General features: G+C 40.4%; 1 protein-coding gene and 1 pseudogene across 1 annotated transcript in view; one reads left to right on the top strand and one right to left on the bottom strand.

The window, feature by feature from the left end:
* ablim2 (actin binding LIM protein family, member 2) overlaps nucleotides 1-13495 on the top strand; it is a 381413-nt gene that overhangs the window by 203806 nt on the left and 164112 nt on the right. The window lies entirely within an intron of this gene.
* LOC138759622 (phosphoserine aminotransferase-like) lies at nucleotides 4756-10695 on the bottom strand (annotated as a pseudogene).

Below are 13495 nucleotides of genomic sequence, written 5' to 3'. Positions count from 1 at the left end.
TCCCCGCCTTCTCTCCGTAACCTTTAATTTCAGAGGAAACTGAGAATATCAATTATGTCAGTTTTACTGGCTACCACATGTGAATTTATTTCTGTAAATAAATCGATAGAGCTTATTCACTGCAATTGTCTTCATTAAAGTCTGAAGTGCTGTTTAATGAGAGATTCAGTGTTCACCCCAGATTTGGATCTGTCTGAAGTGTAAAATTAAAAACAGCAGGCACAATGCACCCTGGCTAATGTGAACATATCTCAACAGCCATCCAATGGGCAATTATGTTGATTAAACTAAAAATAGAGTCAATGTGATTTTGAGTCCACTGACAAAGCCTAATCAATGGGAATGGTAAATCATATGTTCAAGTAATGAACAACATTAATGTTTGAAACTCAGGAATGTTTTTTAGTAGATTCTACTGGTATGATCCACTTTTGGAGAATGGAAAAATATTGCAAATAGACTTATAAAGTGCCCACCATAATGTTTGCAACAAAGATATATTTTTCCTTCTATGCTCTTCTCACTGCAAATCCTGAAAAAGTGAAAAGCTCAGTTTTAAAAAGTGCTTTTGATCTGGGAAAATCTCGTAGGGCTGCTCTCCTGGATTATCACCGACTCTGAGAGTTCTGGTGAATCATATTTTCAACATAGTGCAACCATTCATATTATAATCATCTTACAACATTACCAAAAAAAAATAATAGTGCACAAAAATAGTGGATAATGGACTCCGCGAAGGCACTTTTCCCTGTGCTGCACTGTTTTAAATTTGTAATCAAACAATTCTCATGTGATTAAAGTGCACATTGCAGATTTTATTCAAAGTTATTTGTATACATTTTGGTTTGACCATGTAGAAATTACAGCACTTTTTATGCATAGTTCCCTCATTTAGGTCATAGCAATAGTATATATATTATAGTAGTCACGTTTAGCACTTTGTAGCATATCCCTTGCATGCAATGACTGCTTGAAGTCCGTGATTCATAGACATCCCCAGGTGCTGAATATCTTTTCTGGTGATGTTCTGCCAGGCATCTACCGCAGCTACCTTTGGGCTATTTCAGGGGCTTGTCCCGTGAAGTTTTCTTTTTCTCTTCAGCATATGGAAGGCATGCTCAATTGGATTTAGATCAGGTGAATGAGATTTCAGATTTATTATCAGAATACATACATGACATCATATACAACCGTCATTAACTTGTGGACTGCTAATAAGTTCTCAAAGGCCATTTTAGCGGCTTCAAATACTTCCACTATTGAGGTGTCCCCTCCCTATCTCCACACTGAGGAACTTACTTCCCTATTTTATAACACCTGTTCTTCTATCCTGAATGCTGTAGCACTACTTAAAGTGAAAAACCCTAAGCTTAAGACAGTGCCTTAGCCTAATAATACTAACAAAGCCCCGAGGAGGGAGTGCAGGATAGCTGAACAAAAGTGGAAGTGAGATAAATGACAAATTTCTCTTGAAATTTTGAAAATCAACCTGCACATATTCCAGGAAGCAGTAAAAGCCGAAAGAACAAAATATTTTGCTAACCTAATTTCCAATAACTTCCATAATCCCAAGGTCTTTTTCAGTCCCATCAACTTAGTCATTGGTCCTTCACCCAATGCCAACTCTGATGCATTTCTGACCAAATGTGAAGAATTTAAAAAAATCTTCATAAACAAAGTTGAGAGCATCAGGAAAAACATTCCCCCACCCCAAACCCATAACATAACTATACCACAGTTCTGTTCGTCTAATCTGGACCGTTTTCACCCCATCACGCTACCCACTCTTAGAAAGATTGTGTCATCCATGAAACCTATAAATTGACCCCTACTCCCCTCCTGAAGGATGTTTTTGACATAGTCGGTTCTAGCATCCTCTCTATTATTAACAGTTCCCTGGCCACTGGTACTGTTCCAATTTGTTTCAAGCGTGCTGTGGTTCAGCCCCTCCTGAAAAAACCCAACTTAGATTCTCACCACACCCAAAAATTACAGATCTGTTTCTAAACTTCCATTCCTTTCAAAGGTCCTTGAAAAAAGTTGTTCTTAGCCAATTGTTGTCCTACAGACATCAAAACAACGTATCAGAAAGATTTCAGTCAGGTTATAAGGTCCACCATAACACAGATTCAGCCTTAATAAAAGTGTATAATAACCTTCTCCTTTCTATTGACTCAGGTGGCTTCGCCATTCTAATTCTCCAGGACCTTAGCACAGTGTTTGATACTGTGGATGATGCTGTTTTAATAGACCGTTTCCAGTATAGCTTTGGTGTCAATGGCATGGCCTTGAACTTGTTTAAATTTTATCTTAATGATAGGACTTTCTCAGTTAATATGGACAAATTTTCATCTTCCTCAGCTACCCTTTCCTGTAGGATCCTGCAAGGGTCTATTCTAAGCTCATTCTCTTTTTTTTAATACTGCTCCCCTTGGTCACATCATTCAAAATCACAGCATCTCTTTCCACTGCTATGCCGATGATACTCAGCTCTATCTCCCCTTGAAACCTAACAACCAATCAAAGATGGCCAGTCTCATTAACTGTCTCGAGGACATAAAGTGTTGGATGGCTCAAAACCTCTTACAGCTAAATGCAGGCAAATTTGAGGTTATCCTATTTGGTCCCCCTAATTCTACCAAAATTATCTCCAATAATCTTGGTAACTTATCCATCCTCATTAAACCCATGTCAAATCCCTTGTGTGATATTTGATTCCACCTTCAAGTTCGACAAACAAGTTAATACAGTAGTAAAAGCTAGCTTTTTCCAGCTTTACACTATTGCCAAAATCAAATGATTCCTTTCATTTAAAGATCTGAGAAAGTTATCCATACCCTTATATTCTCCCATTTAGACTCTTCTAACTCTCTATATACTGGAATTAGTCAGTCTTCATTATCCCGTCTGGAACTGGTTCCAAGAAGAGGGACCATATCACTCCTATTCTGGCCTCCCTCCATTGGCTTCCAGTATGGCTCAGAATTTATTTTAATGTTCTCCTGTTTGTCCATAAAGCCCTTAATGGACTAGCTCCCTCTTATATCACGGATATCCTAACTCCTTATTCCACTTCAAGACCCCTCAGGTTGGCTAACTTGGGGCGTTTGGCTGTTCCGCGTTCAAATCATAAACTCAGAGGAGATCGCACCTTCGCTATTGCAGCCCCCAAACTACGGAACAATATTCCTCCTTCTATCAAATTGGGCCCTTCCATCAACTCTCTTCTATCCAGATTGAAGATGTACTTTTATTCACTAGCATTTTGAGTTCTCCTCATGCACCTGATTCTTACCTTGTGTTCTAACCTCTTGTATTCATTTTATCTGTACTTTAAATAGTTGCCAAGTTGTGATGTCCTTTTGATCCGTACAGCACTTTGGTCAATGTGAGTTGTTTTAAGTGTTCTATTTAAATAAATAAACTAAACTAAACCCTGAGATTCATTTTTTTCTGCGGGCGAGGCAGAATTACCACTTATTGGGAGTGCAAAAAAAATGACACAGCGTACACATGAAAATAAATAAAGAACTGTAAACAGCTAACAAATATAAACAAGCTGACTATGCAATACAGAGAGAATAAAAAAACAATAAAGTACAATGTAAGAGTCCTTAAATGAGTCCCTTATTGAATTTGTTGTTGGGGAGCCTAATGATGGAGGAGTAGCAGTTGTTCCTGAACCTGGTGGTGTGAGTTTTAATGCACTTATACCTCTTTCCTGATGGCAGCAGTGAGAATAGAGTGGGTGCTGGGTGGTGTGGATCATTGATGATTCTTGCTGCTCTCCAATGGAAGCATTCCTTGTAGGTGTTCTCAATAGTGGAGAGGGTTTTGCCTGTGATGTCCTGAGCTACGTCTTTACCTTTTGGAGGGCTTTACGCTCAGGGGTATTGGTGTCCCCATATCAGACTGTGATGCAGCCGGTCACCCCACTTTCCACCACACATCTGTAGAAATTTTCCAGGGTTTCTGGTGTCATACCAAACCGCTGAAAACTCCTGACGAAGTAGAGGTATTGACGTGCGTTCTTTATCATGCCATTAGTGTGTTGGGTCCAGGAAAGGTACTCCAAGATAGTGACTCCCAAGAACTTAAATTTTCTCATCCTCTCCACCTCTGATCCCCTAATGTATATCTCTAGTTTTCCCTTCCTGAAGTCAACAATCAACTCCTTTGTTTTGGTGACACTGAATACAAGGTTGTTGTTGGTGCAACATTCAGCCAAGTTTTCAATCTCCCTCCTGAATGCTGATTCATCATCTTTCTTTATACAATCATCTACTGTGGAATCATCGGGAAATTTATAGTATTATTGTCATACCGAGCAACACAGTCGTAGGTATAAACTAAGTAGAGCAGGGGACAAAAAGCATAGCCCTGTGGTGCTCCAGTACTGATGGAGATTGTGGAGATGTTCTTGCCAATCTTCACTGATTGTGGTTTGCAGGTGAGGAAATCCAGGATCCAATTACTCAATGGGGTGTTAAGTCCAAGGTCTTGGAGTTTGCTGAATCAGGTTTGAGGGGATGATGGTGTTAAATGCTGAACTGTAGTCGATAAAGAGCATCCTAATGAAGACATCTTTACTATCTAGTTGTTCCGGGGATTTGTGTGGAGTCAGTGAGATGGCATCCGCTATAGACTTGTTGCTATGATAGGCAAACTGGAACAAATCCATGTCATTGCTCAGACAGAAGCTGATATGCTTCAACACCAACATTTCAAAATCACTGTTCATATAAGTGCTACTGGTCAGTAGTCATTAAGGCAGGTTACAGCATTCTTCTTGGGCACCTGTTTGATTGACACCTGTTTTAAGCCAGTGGGCACCACACCTTGCTGGAGTGAGATATTGAAGATATCTGTGAATAATAATGTTAAGTTGCTCAGCACAGATTTTTAATACTCAGCCAGATAAATCACTCTCCCAAAGGCTTGGCCATTCAAGAATTTTTCAGTTTTTAGCTTTGAAAAGCTCTTTTGTTGCTTTGGCATATTGTTTAAGATCACTGACTTGCTGTAGGATGAAGTACTATCCAATGAGTTTGGAGGCATTTGCTCAAACCTGAACAGATATGTTGTTTCTATACACCTCAGAATTAATTTTGCTACTGTCATCAGCAGTTGCATAATCAATTGTGAAAGAGTATATAGATATGTTTTTGGGAGATAAATTGGGAAAGGTTTGTTAGAGTAGGTCACATACAAACACTTTAAAACAGATCTTATTTGAAATGCTGGAGCTCTGCCCCATGCTAGACATATTGGGGCCAACAGCTTTTGCAAAAGCTTTGAAGAGTGCTAAAGAGACTTCACTAATGGATTGTTGTTTACAAAAGGCAACAGATGAAAGATCTTGTTGGGGCCGCAGATTGTCTGGAAGAGAACTTGTTCTAAGAGGGTCATGTGGTTTTTCAAGCAGAGAGAGTCAAACAGGCTTCCTCTCAGAGAGAGAGAGACACACACACACACACAGATCACTTGGACAGTGTTACAGGCAGTAACAGGAGCTGGGACTGGAACAAGACAAGCTGGCAAGCTTGTTGAAAGCCTGAGATGACCTGCAAGAAAGAGGTTATCATCTGGAGAATCATGAAGGGGCAAGTTTCTTCAGCAAGACACTGAAGTGGCTGATGGAAGTAAATGTGCAACAAATCTCTCTGAAAACCGACAAGAACCTTCCTGAGCGGTAACCATTTACTTTTTAAGCACCAAAGCCTGGTGAACTTTATAAATGTTAAATTCCGTGCACAGTATAAGCATTGCCAGCAACCAGTGAACTTGGAGGAATGAGAAATGAGATTGGACTATGAACCAAATAATTTTTCTGAACTTACATACACATTACATACACGTGTACTTAGAATCAGAAGGGGGTTAAGTTAGGTTAAGTAAGTCAATAGAGATAAGTTAAAGTTTGATTCTATTTTCATGTTTAAAGATAATTAAAAGCAACTTTTGTTTAAGTAACCATTTGTCTTGGTGAATATCTATTGCTGCTGGGTTTATGGGTCCTGTGGGCTCGTAACATTTTATGGGGAATCGTCCGTTTTGTGATTTATTAGTTAATTGGTTTTTTCAAGCTAATTTAAAGCTTGTGTGTGGAAAAACAGCAGCAATGGATGTTGATACATTTTTGTCACAACCATCACCTGCAGAGCTGCAGAGTAAGAGAAAAGAGGAACTGATGGTTATTTTTAAGGCATTAAAACTGACTGAAGTCAAGCATTGGATGAGGAAAATACAAATACAGAGGATTATAGTCAAATATATAGGTGAGGGAAAATTTGTTGAGAAAGATATGTGTTAGTACCTTTGGCAGCTATGCATGCCCATGCCATAATTCCCCTACCCCCATGTTTCACAGATGAAGTGATATGCTTTTGATCTTTGGCAGTTCCTTTATGCCTTCACACTTTGCTCTTGTCACCACTCTGATCCAGGTTAATTTTGGTCTCATCTATCCACAAGACCTTTTTCCAGAATTCTTCAGGATTTAAATATTTCTTGGACAGGTATTTGTGGATTTGTCTTCATTATATGCTGTGTTATCAGCAGAGAAAGTTTTCCTTGGCCTACCATTTCCTTTGTGATTACTCAGCTCACCAGTACACTCTTCTTAATGATATGATATTCCCCCTGACCTTGAGGGATACTAATGTAGAAATTGCAGTGGATCTGGCAGATATATTCAAAATGTCCTTAGCCACAGGTGAGGTGCCCTCATATTGTCCTGTTGTTTAAAAAAGGCTCCAAAAATAAACCAGGTAATTATGGGCCAGTAAGTGACATCAATAATAGATGAATTATTGGACGGAGTTCTGAAAGATAGGGTATATATAGGTATTTGGACAGCCATGGGCTATTAGGACATCCAGCATGGCTTTGTGTGTGATAAATCGTGTTTAACAAATCTTTTAGCATTTTTCAAGGAGGTTAAAGTCTTTGACAAGGTCCCACATGGGAGGTTAGTTCAGAAGGTTAAGACACTAGGTAGGTATCCATGGAGAGGTTGTAAACTGGATTTGAAATTGGCTGTGCGGGAGAAAACAGAGAGTGGTAGTGGATGGTTGCTTCTCAGACTGGAGGACTGCAACTAGTGGTGTGCATCAGGGATCTGTGTTGGGACCATTGTTGTTTGTTGTCTATATCAGTGATCTGGATGATAATGTGGTAAATTGGATCAGCAAGTTTGCTGATGACACAAAGATAAAAGGTGTTGTGAACTTCAAAGAAGATTTTCAAAGCTTGCAGAAGGATCTAGACCAACCAGGAGAATGGGCCAAAAAATGGCAGATGGAGTTTAATGCAGACAAGTGTGAGATGTTCCATTTGGAAGGGCAAATGAAGATAGGACATACAGAGTAAATGGTAGGGCACTCAGGAATACGGAGGATCAAAGGGATCTGGGAATACAGATACATTGTTCTCTGAAGGTGGTGTTGCAGGTGGACAGTGTTGTAAAGAAAGCTTTTGGCATCTTAGCCTTTAAAAATCAAAGTATTGAGTGCAGGAGTTGGAATGTTATGCTGAAGTTGTTTAAGGCATTAGTGAGGCCAAATTTGGAATATTGTGTGCAGTTCTGGTCACCTAACTACAGGAAAGATTTGAATAAGATTGAAAGAGAAGATATACTATGATGTTGCTGGGTCTTCAGGAGTTGAGTTACAGGGAAAGAGTAAGCAGGTTAGGACTTTATTCCTTGGAGCGAAGAAGAATGAGGGGAGATTTGATAGAGGTTTACAAAATGATGAGAGGTAGAAACAGAGTGAATGTGAGTAGACTTTTTCCACAGATAAATATGAGAGGTCATAGTCTTAAGCTGAAAGGGGAAAGTTTTGGGGGAACATTAGGGGAAGGTTCTTCATTCAGAACGTGGTGAGAGTGTGGAATGAGCTGCCACCTGGTGTGGTGATGTGGGCTCATTCTTAAACTTTAAGAATAAATTTGATAGACACAATACATGGATGGGAGAGATCTGGAAAGTTATGGAATGGGAGCAGGTCATTGGGACTAGTGGAATAATGGTTGGCCCAGACTAGAAGGGGCAAATGGCCTGTTTTCTGTGCTGTAGCATTCTATGGTTCTATGTTCCAAACTGTTGATTTGGTAATCCTAAGTGCAGCAACTACTATTCATACAAATGCCACTCAGTGGGGGTCTTTCCTTTGATACGTTTGAGAAATTCACAATGAAGTCCAGATGAGTTTTAAAACAGTTTATTACTAATAATTTTTTTGAATATTTTATTTAAGTTCTAAGAATATGCAGAATGTAGGACTCAATTCATATAATAACAATAATACATTGAATATAAAATCTTAGAAAAACATTCATAAGGTCTGAAAAAAGAGTTCCTCTTCTCCCAGCACCCCCTCCCCAGATTTGAAAGACAGCAGGGAATAGGGGGAGATAAAAAGAAAGAAAATAGAAACAGGAGCAAGCTTTGTCATCTCAGAGTCACATCACTTTAAAAGCATTAAATTTCTAATAAGGAGTATACTAATGGACAAATATTAAAATAATTATACAGTCTGGGCATTTAATAAATCTCCATGAGGTTGCCAAGTTTCGACGAACATGCTGTATCTATTCCTCAGATTATAAATAATCTTCTCAAGGGGAATACAACTTTGTACTTCATGTTCCAACAATCAATGTGAAGTAGGAAATCAGGTTTCCATGTTACAGCTGTACATTTCCTGGCTCTTGGCAAAACAATTTTAATAAATTTAGATTTACTTCTGGAGAAATTACCTTTTATAACTGCCAAATTCCCCAGAAGAGACAATTGCAGGTCTAGAGGAAAGTTCACCCCAACAATTTTTGTCAACACTTCCCCAATTCTATCCAAAAGGACTTTAATTTCGTGCATAAGCAGGTAGAATGTAAAAAGGTACCAACATCTGTATCACACCTAAAACACATACCAGAAAATTCTAGTTTATTTTATGTATCTTTTGAGGTGTGAGATATAATTAGTGCAGAAAATTATAATGAATCAATCTATATCTAGAATTAATTAAGGTAGTCATAATATCTACACATAGATCTGACCAGCATTGTGGATAACATTTTATTAATTAACACAAAAGGACTTGTAACAGCCGTGGTAATGTTCTTAAACTTGATAACATTACGATCAATGTCTAACGTATTAAGAACAGTCTCTTTGGTAATGTAATGTTCGATTGCCTCGGCAGCGTAATGTTCAATCCCTTCGGTAATGGTCAACAGAAAATATCGGAGCCTCACTCATCACTGTCTATTTCGCCATTACAGTCAACACGGGCTAACTAACTGCCAACTGCCCGAACATCTGTGCATGTGCCAACCCCCCACCCAACAGCGCATGCACACCAGAACAAACAGAACTCACACAGCCTCCGTCCCCGGGTTGCTGCCAAAGGCTGCAGCCAAACTGACCACGGTAAAAAATGAGCCTTTGGCTCTTACACCAGCCTCTAATTATTGTGTGTCAAATAATAATTATACAATTATAAATAACAATCAAATACAATAAATTCCAATATTATGTAGATCTTCATTCTTCTTAGGCCAAAGATTTCCAGCACATAGCCTTGAAAAGAGATCTTTACCAACACTCTGGACCAGTAAAGTCTGGTCTGTGTAGTGGCCAAGGGGCAAGTTCCAAAAAAACAACAAAATAAAGTCAAGCAGTTTTGGGGTTTCTTCCACTGTCACAGCATTATAAGGAAATTTGAATTCCACTGACAGAGCTGTGGCCCTTTAACAATATCATGTTATTTTTAATAACATAGCAGCCTTGTCAAGAAACTGTTTCAAGAATACTGTCTCCATATGCATTCCTAATGCATTTTGGAATATTCATCTTGCTTCTGCAGGTTGAGGAGCCAGACACACATTGAATCCATTTGATCCATCAATTACGTCATAAATCAGCTTTGATTTCACAGTGCTATTCTTACCCATTGTTTCATCAGCCCCCAGAATTTTTGATCCATTACAAGACCAATCCTATAATGTAAATATTGTAGGTAGCTGGAGTGTTGTACAGAGAAATGCAACTCCTTTGTACTTTATAGCCAAAAATTACTGGACATTCTGTCAGTGCATATCCCAGAAGATCCTCTCTGATTATTACCACAGTCACCCCAGCACATCCAATATTTTTCTGAGCATCAGTAAAAATCAAACTCAAGTAAGTTACATTCACTAACTTTGAAATAAAACTTGAGGACATGTCACAGACCAGCACGGTTCCCTTTATGTCTAGGATAAAGGGGAATTCCACATCAGGAACTGTCTCATTGGCACAATAGTAAACATAGAGGCATTCGGGTTCAAATTCCAATTTCTTGGATTAGGAATAGTTCTTTTAGCATCAAACTTGGGACGCACAATATTCACTTTTCCATATTTCTCTGCTTCTTTGGCTGCATTGGCAATTCAGGATCCATTAACGTATATTCTGCACTCCTCCCTTCTTTTAATCCAATAAGGTACAGCACTGAACTATCCAGTTGACCTCCAGGGAGAAAGATCACTCTAGTTTTCAGGAATTTTTAGTAGTTCTCGCAGGTCATTTTCTGCAGTGCTGACAATTTTGATGAAGTCTTCTGATCTGTGGCTCATTTCCAGAATACTAATTCCAAGCCTAATGTAATCGTTCAACTCTTTCTGTGCTTCTGAATCCTGGTACATAACCATAACTTCTTTCAAAGCATATATAACAGGAAGGGTCTTTCTGTCTCATATCACTCTACCAAGCTCAATAACTGACTGCATTTGGGCGACTGCTGTCTCAATACGTTTATCAATAACAGATTTCCTTACTTGTGGGAGCATAAGATAGTGGAATGGTTTGGGTATCCTTATTTTTGACCATGGTTATTATGCAGTAACAGGTAACCAACAGTTCCATAACTATCCTCATAGATTAACACACTTTTATTAACTATAAAATGGAACAGACATCAACCTCATTGACTGATCGAGGAAAAGTAGAATGGGGAGCATGCAAGAACCTATGGTCTTGGGAGACGTGTCCAAGTGGCAGCAGCCAATTGTAGCATAACAGAGATCCTACTGCAGCTGTACAGGGCCTTGGTGAGACCACACCTGGAGTACTGCGTGCAGTTTTGGTCTCCTTATCTGAGGAAGGACATGGAGGGGATGCAGAGAAGGTTCACTAGACTGATAGCAGGGATGGAAGGACTTGCATTTGAAGAAATGTTGGATAGACTAGGCTTGTATTCTCTGAAATTTACAAGATTGAGGGGGAATCTTACAGAAACATATAAAATTCTTAAGGGTTTAGACTAAATAGACACTGGAAGGTTGTTTCCAATGCTGGGAAAAACTAGAACCAGCATTGGAAACAACCTTCCAGTGTCTATTCTGTCTTAACTGTTAAAGGATAAAGGGCAAGTTTTTTTAGGATTGAGATGAAAAATTTCTTCTCTCAGAGAGTGGTGGATCTGTGGAATTCTTTGCCACAGGAAGGAGTTGAGGCTGGTTCCTTGTCAATAGTTAAGAGTAGGTTAGATTTGGTCCTTGTGGCTAAGGGGATCAAGGGGTATGGGGAGAAGGCAGGAACTGGGTACTGACCAGCCATTGAATGGTGGTGTAGGCTTGTAGGGCCAAAATGGCCTACTCCTGCACCTATTTTCTATGTTTCTATGTTAACAGTGGTTTACCACATTCATCCCTCCTTTTTAAGAAGAGTCCTGCGGGCTGAGAAAAATAAGATTAAACAAATATACATATGTACAGATTAAGTCTGTCAGGGTGTCTCCTAAGCCACAGTGAATGACTTGGTAATGGATTGGGTGCTGCTGACATGTCCTGAGCAGCTTGTGAGGAAGGCTTGTCATCACCGGTTACGGTTTGTCGAGGGGCGGGGCAGGTGAGGGAGTAAGGGAGTGTGGTGCTGGAGCAACATTGGCTACAACAGTGGGCAGGGGTGAAGAGTGGTCAATGTAGGCTCAAGGACCCCTAAGGTAGAAATGGAGGGAAGTGTCCATTGGTGGTCAGTCGTGGTTGGGGAGGTGCCCAATGATGCTAGATCTTGTCCTTTTGGCCGTCAGGGAAGACGACATAGGCATACCGGGGGTAAGCATGGAGGAGGTGAACCATCCTGACCAGTGGGTCAGACTTAGATGCCTGGCGTGCTTTCAAAGTAGGATCGGACCTGGGGAGATAAGCCAGGCAGGGCAGCATAATCCCTGATGCAGACTTCCTTGGGAAAGCAAACATCCAATCATGAGGTGTGTTGGTGGATATACATAAGTGACTGGTCAGAGTGGAGTGCGTCTGGGAGGACCTCTTGCCATTGGAAGATGGGGAGGCCCCATGATCTCAGTGCCAGAAGGATAGTTTTCAGACAGTGGCATTCTCCCTTTCCACTTGCCCATTTTCTTCTAGAGTTGTAGCTGCTAGTCCTGTTCATGGCGATGCCCCTGGCCAGCAGGTACTGTTGCAGATCATCACTCATGAATGAGGTCCTCCATCGCTGTGGATGAAGCCGGGGTACCCAAAGAGCATGAAGATACTGTGGAGGGCCTTGGTATCTGTGACCATGGTGATGATGTCCAGGCATGGGATGGTGAAACGGAAACGGGAATATTCGTCGATGATTGTAAGGAAGTAAGCATTTCAGTGGAGGAGGGGAGGGCCCCTTGAAATCAATGTTTACGCGCTTGAAGTGGTGAGTAGCTTTGATCAGGTGCTCCTTGTCCGGTCGGTAGAATTGAGGCTTGCATTTGGCACAGATCTGGCTGTTTTTAGTCATTGTCCGGACTTCCTTGGATAGACTAGGCTTGTATTCTCTGAAATTTACAAGAGGGTAAATTACAATAGTAGATTCAGAGCTTTGATAAAATGAAAAAACCTAGTTACTTCAGGGTGACAAAGGTTATTATGGAGAATTTGCAGTCTGTCCATTTGAACACTGACACAGATCCCACGGAATAGAGTATCCGGGAGCTCGATAAGTTTGCCAGGTCTTTAGAGGATGTCATATTTGTAAGTGGACAGTTCATTTCTCCACCTGAGGATCTTTTCATTCTTGATTTTGCCCCTTTGCTTATTGTTAAACATGAATGTGACCGCTCGCTGATCTGTGAGGAGAGTGAATTGTTTTTTGGCGAGGTAGTGTCTCCAGTGGCATGCTGCCTCCATGATGCCCTAGGCCTCCTTCACAATGGAGGAGTAGGATGAGTGAGAACAAGGCAACGGGTCTGGCCACTTGATTGAGTGTGGTAGCCAGAGCAAAGTCAGATGCACCGCTCTCCAATTGGAAAGGTGTGGACTCATCTATGGCTTGCATGGCTGCTTTGGCAATGTTGTCTTCGATATGGTCAAATGTAGTGTAGGCCTCTGCGGTAGGGGAAACATGGTGGCTTTTACCAATGGGCAAATCTTGTCTGCATGGATGGGGACCCATTGAGTGTAATATGAGATGAACCCGAGGCATCTTCTCAGTGCTTTGAGGGTACATGGGAGAGGT

This window comes from Narcine bancroftii, chromosome 3, assembly GCF_036971445.1.
Source record: "Narcine bancroftii isolate sNarBan1 chromosome 3, sNarBan1.hap1, whole genome shotgun sequence".
In the NCBI taxonomy this organism is placed as follows: Eukaryota; Metazoa; Chordata; class Chondrichthyes; order Torpediniformes; family Narcinidae; genus Narcine; species Narcine bancroftii.
The sequence above is the reverse complement of the archived record's forward strand: the minus strand, read 5'-3'. Positions and strand labels throughout refer to the sequence as shown.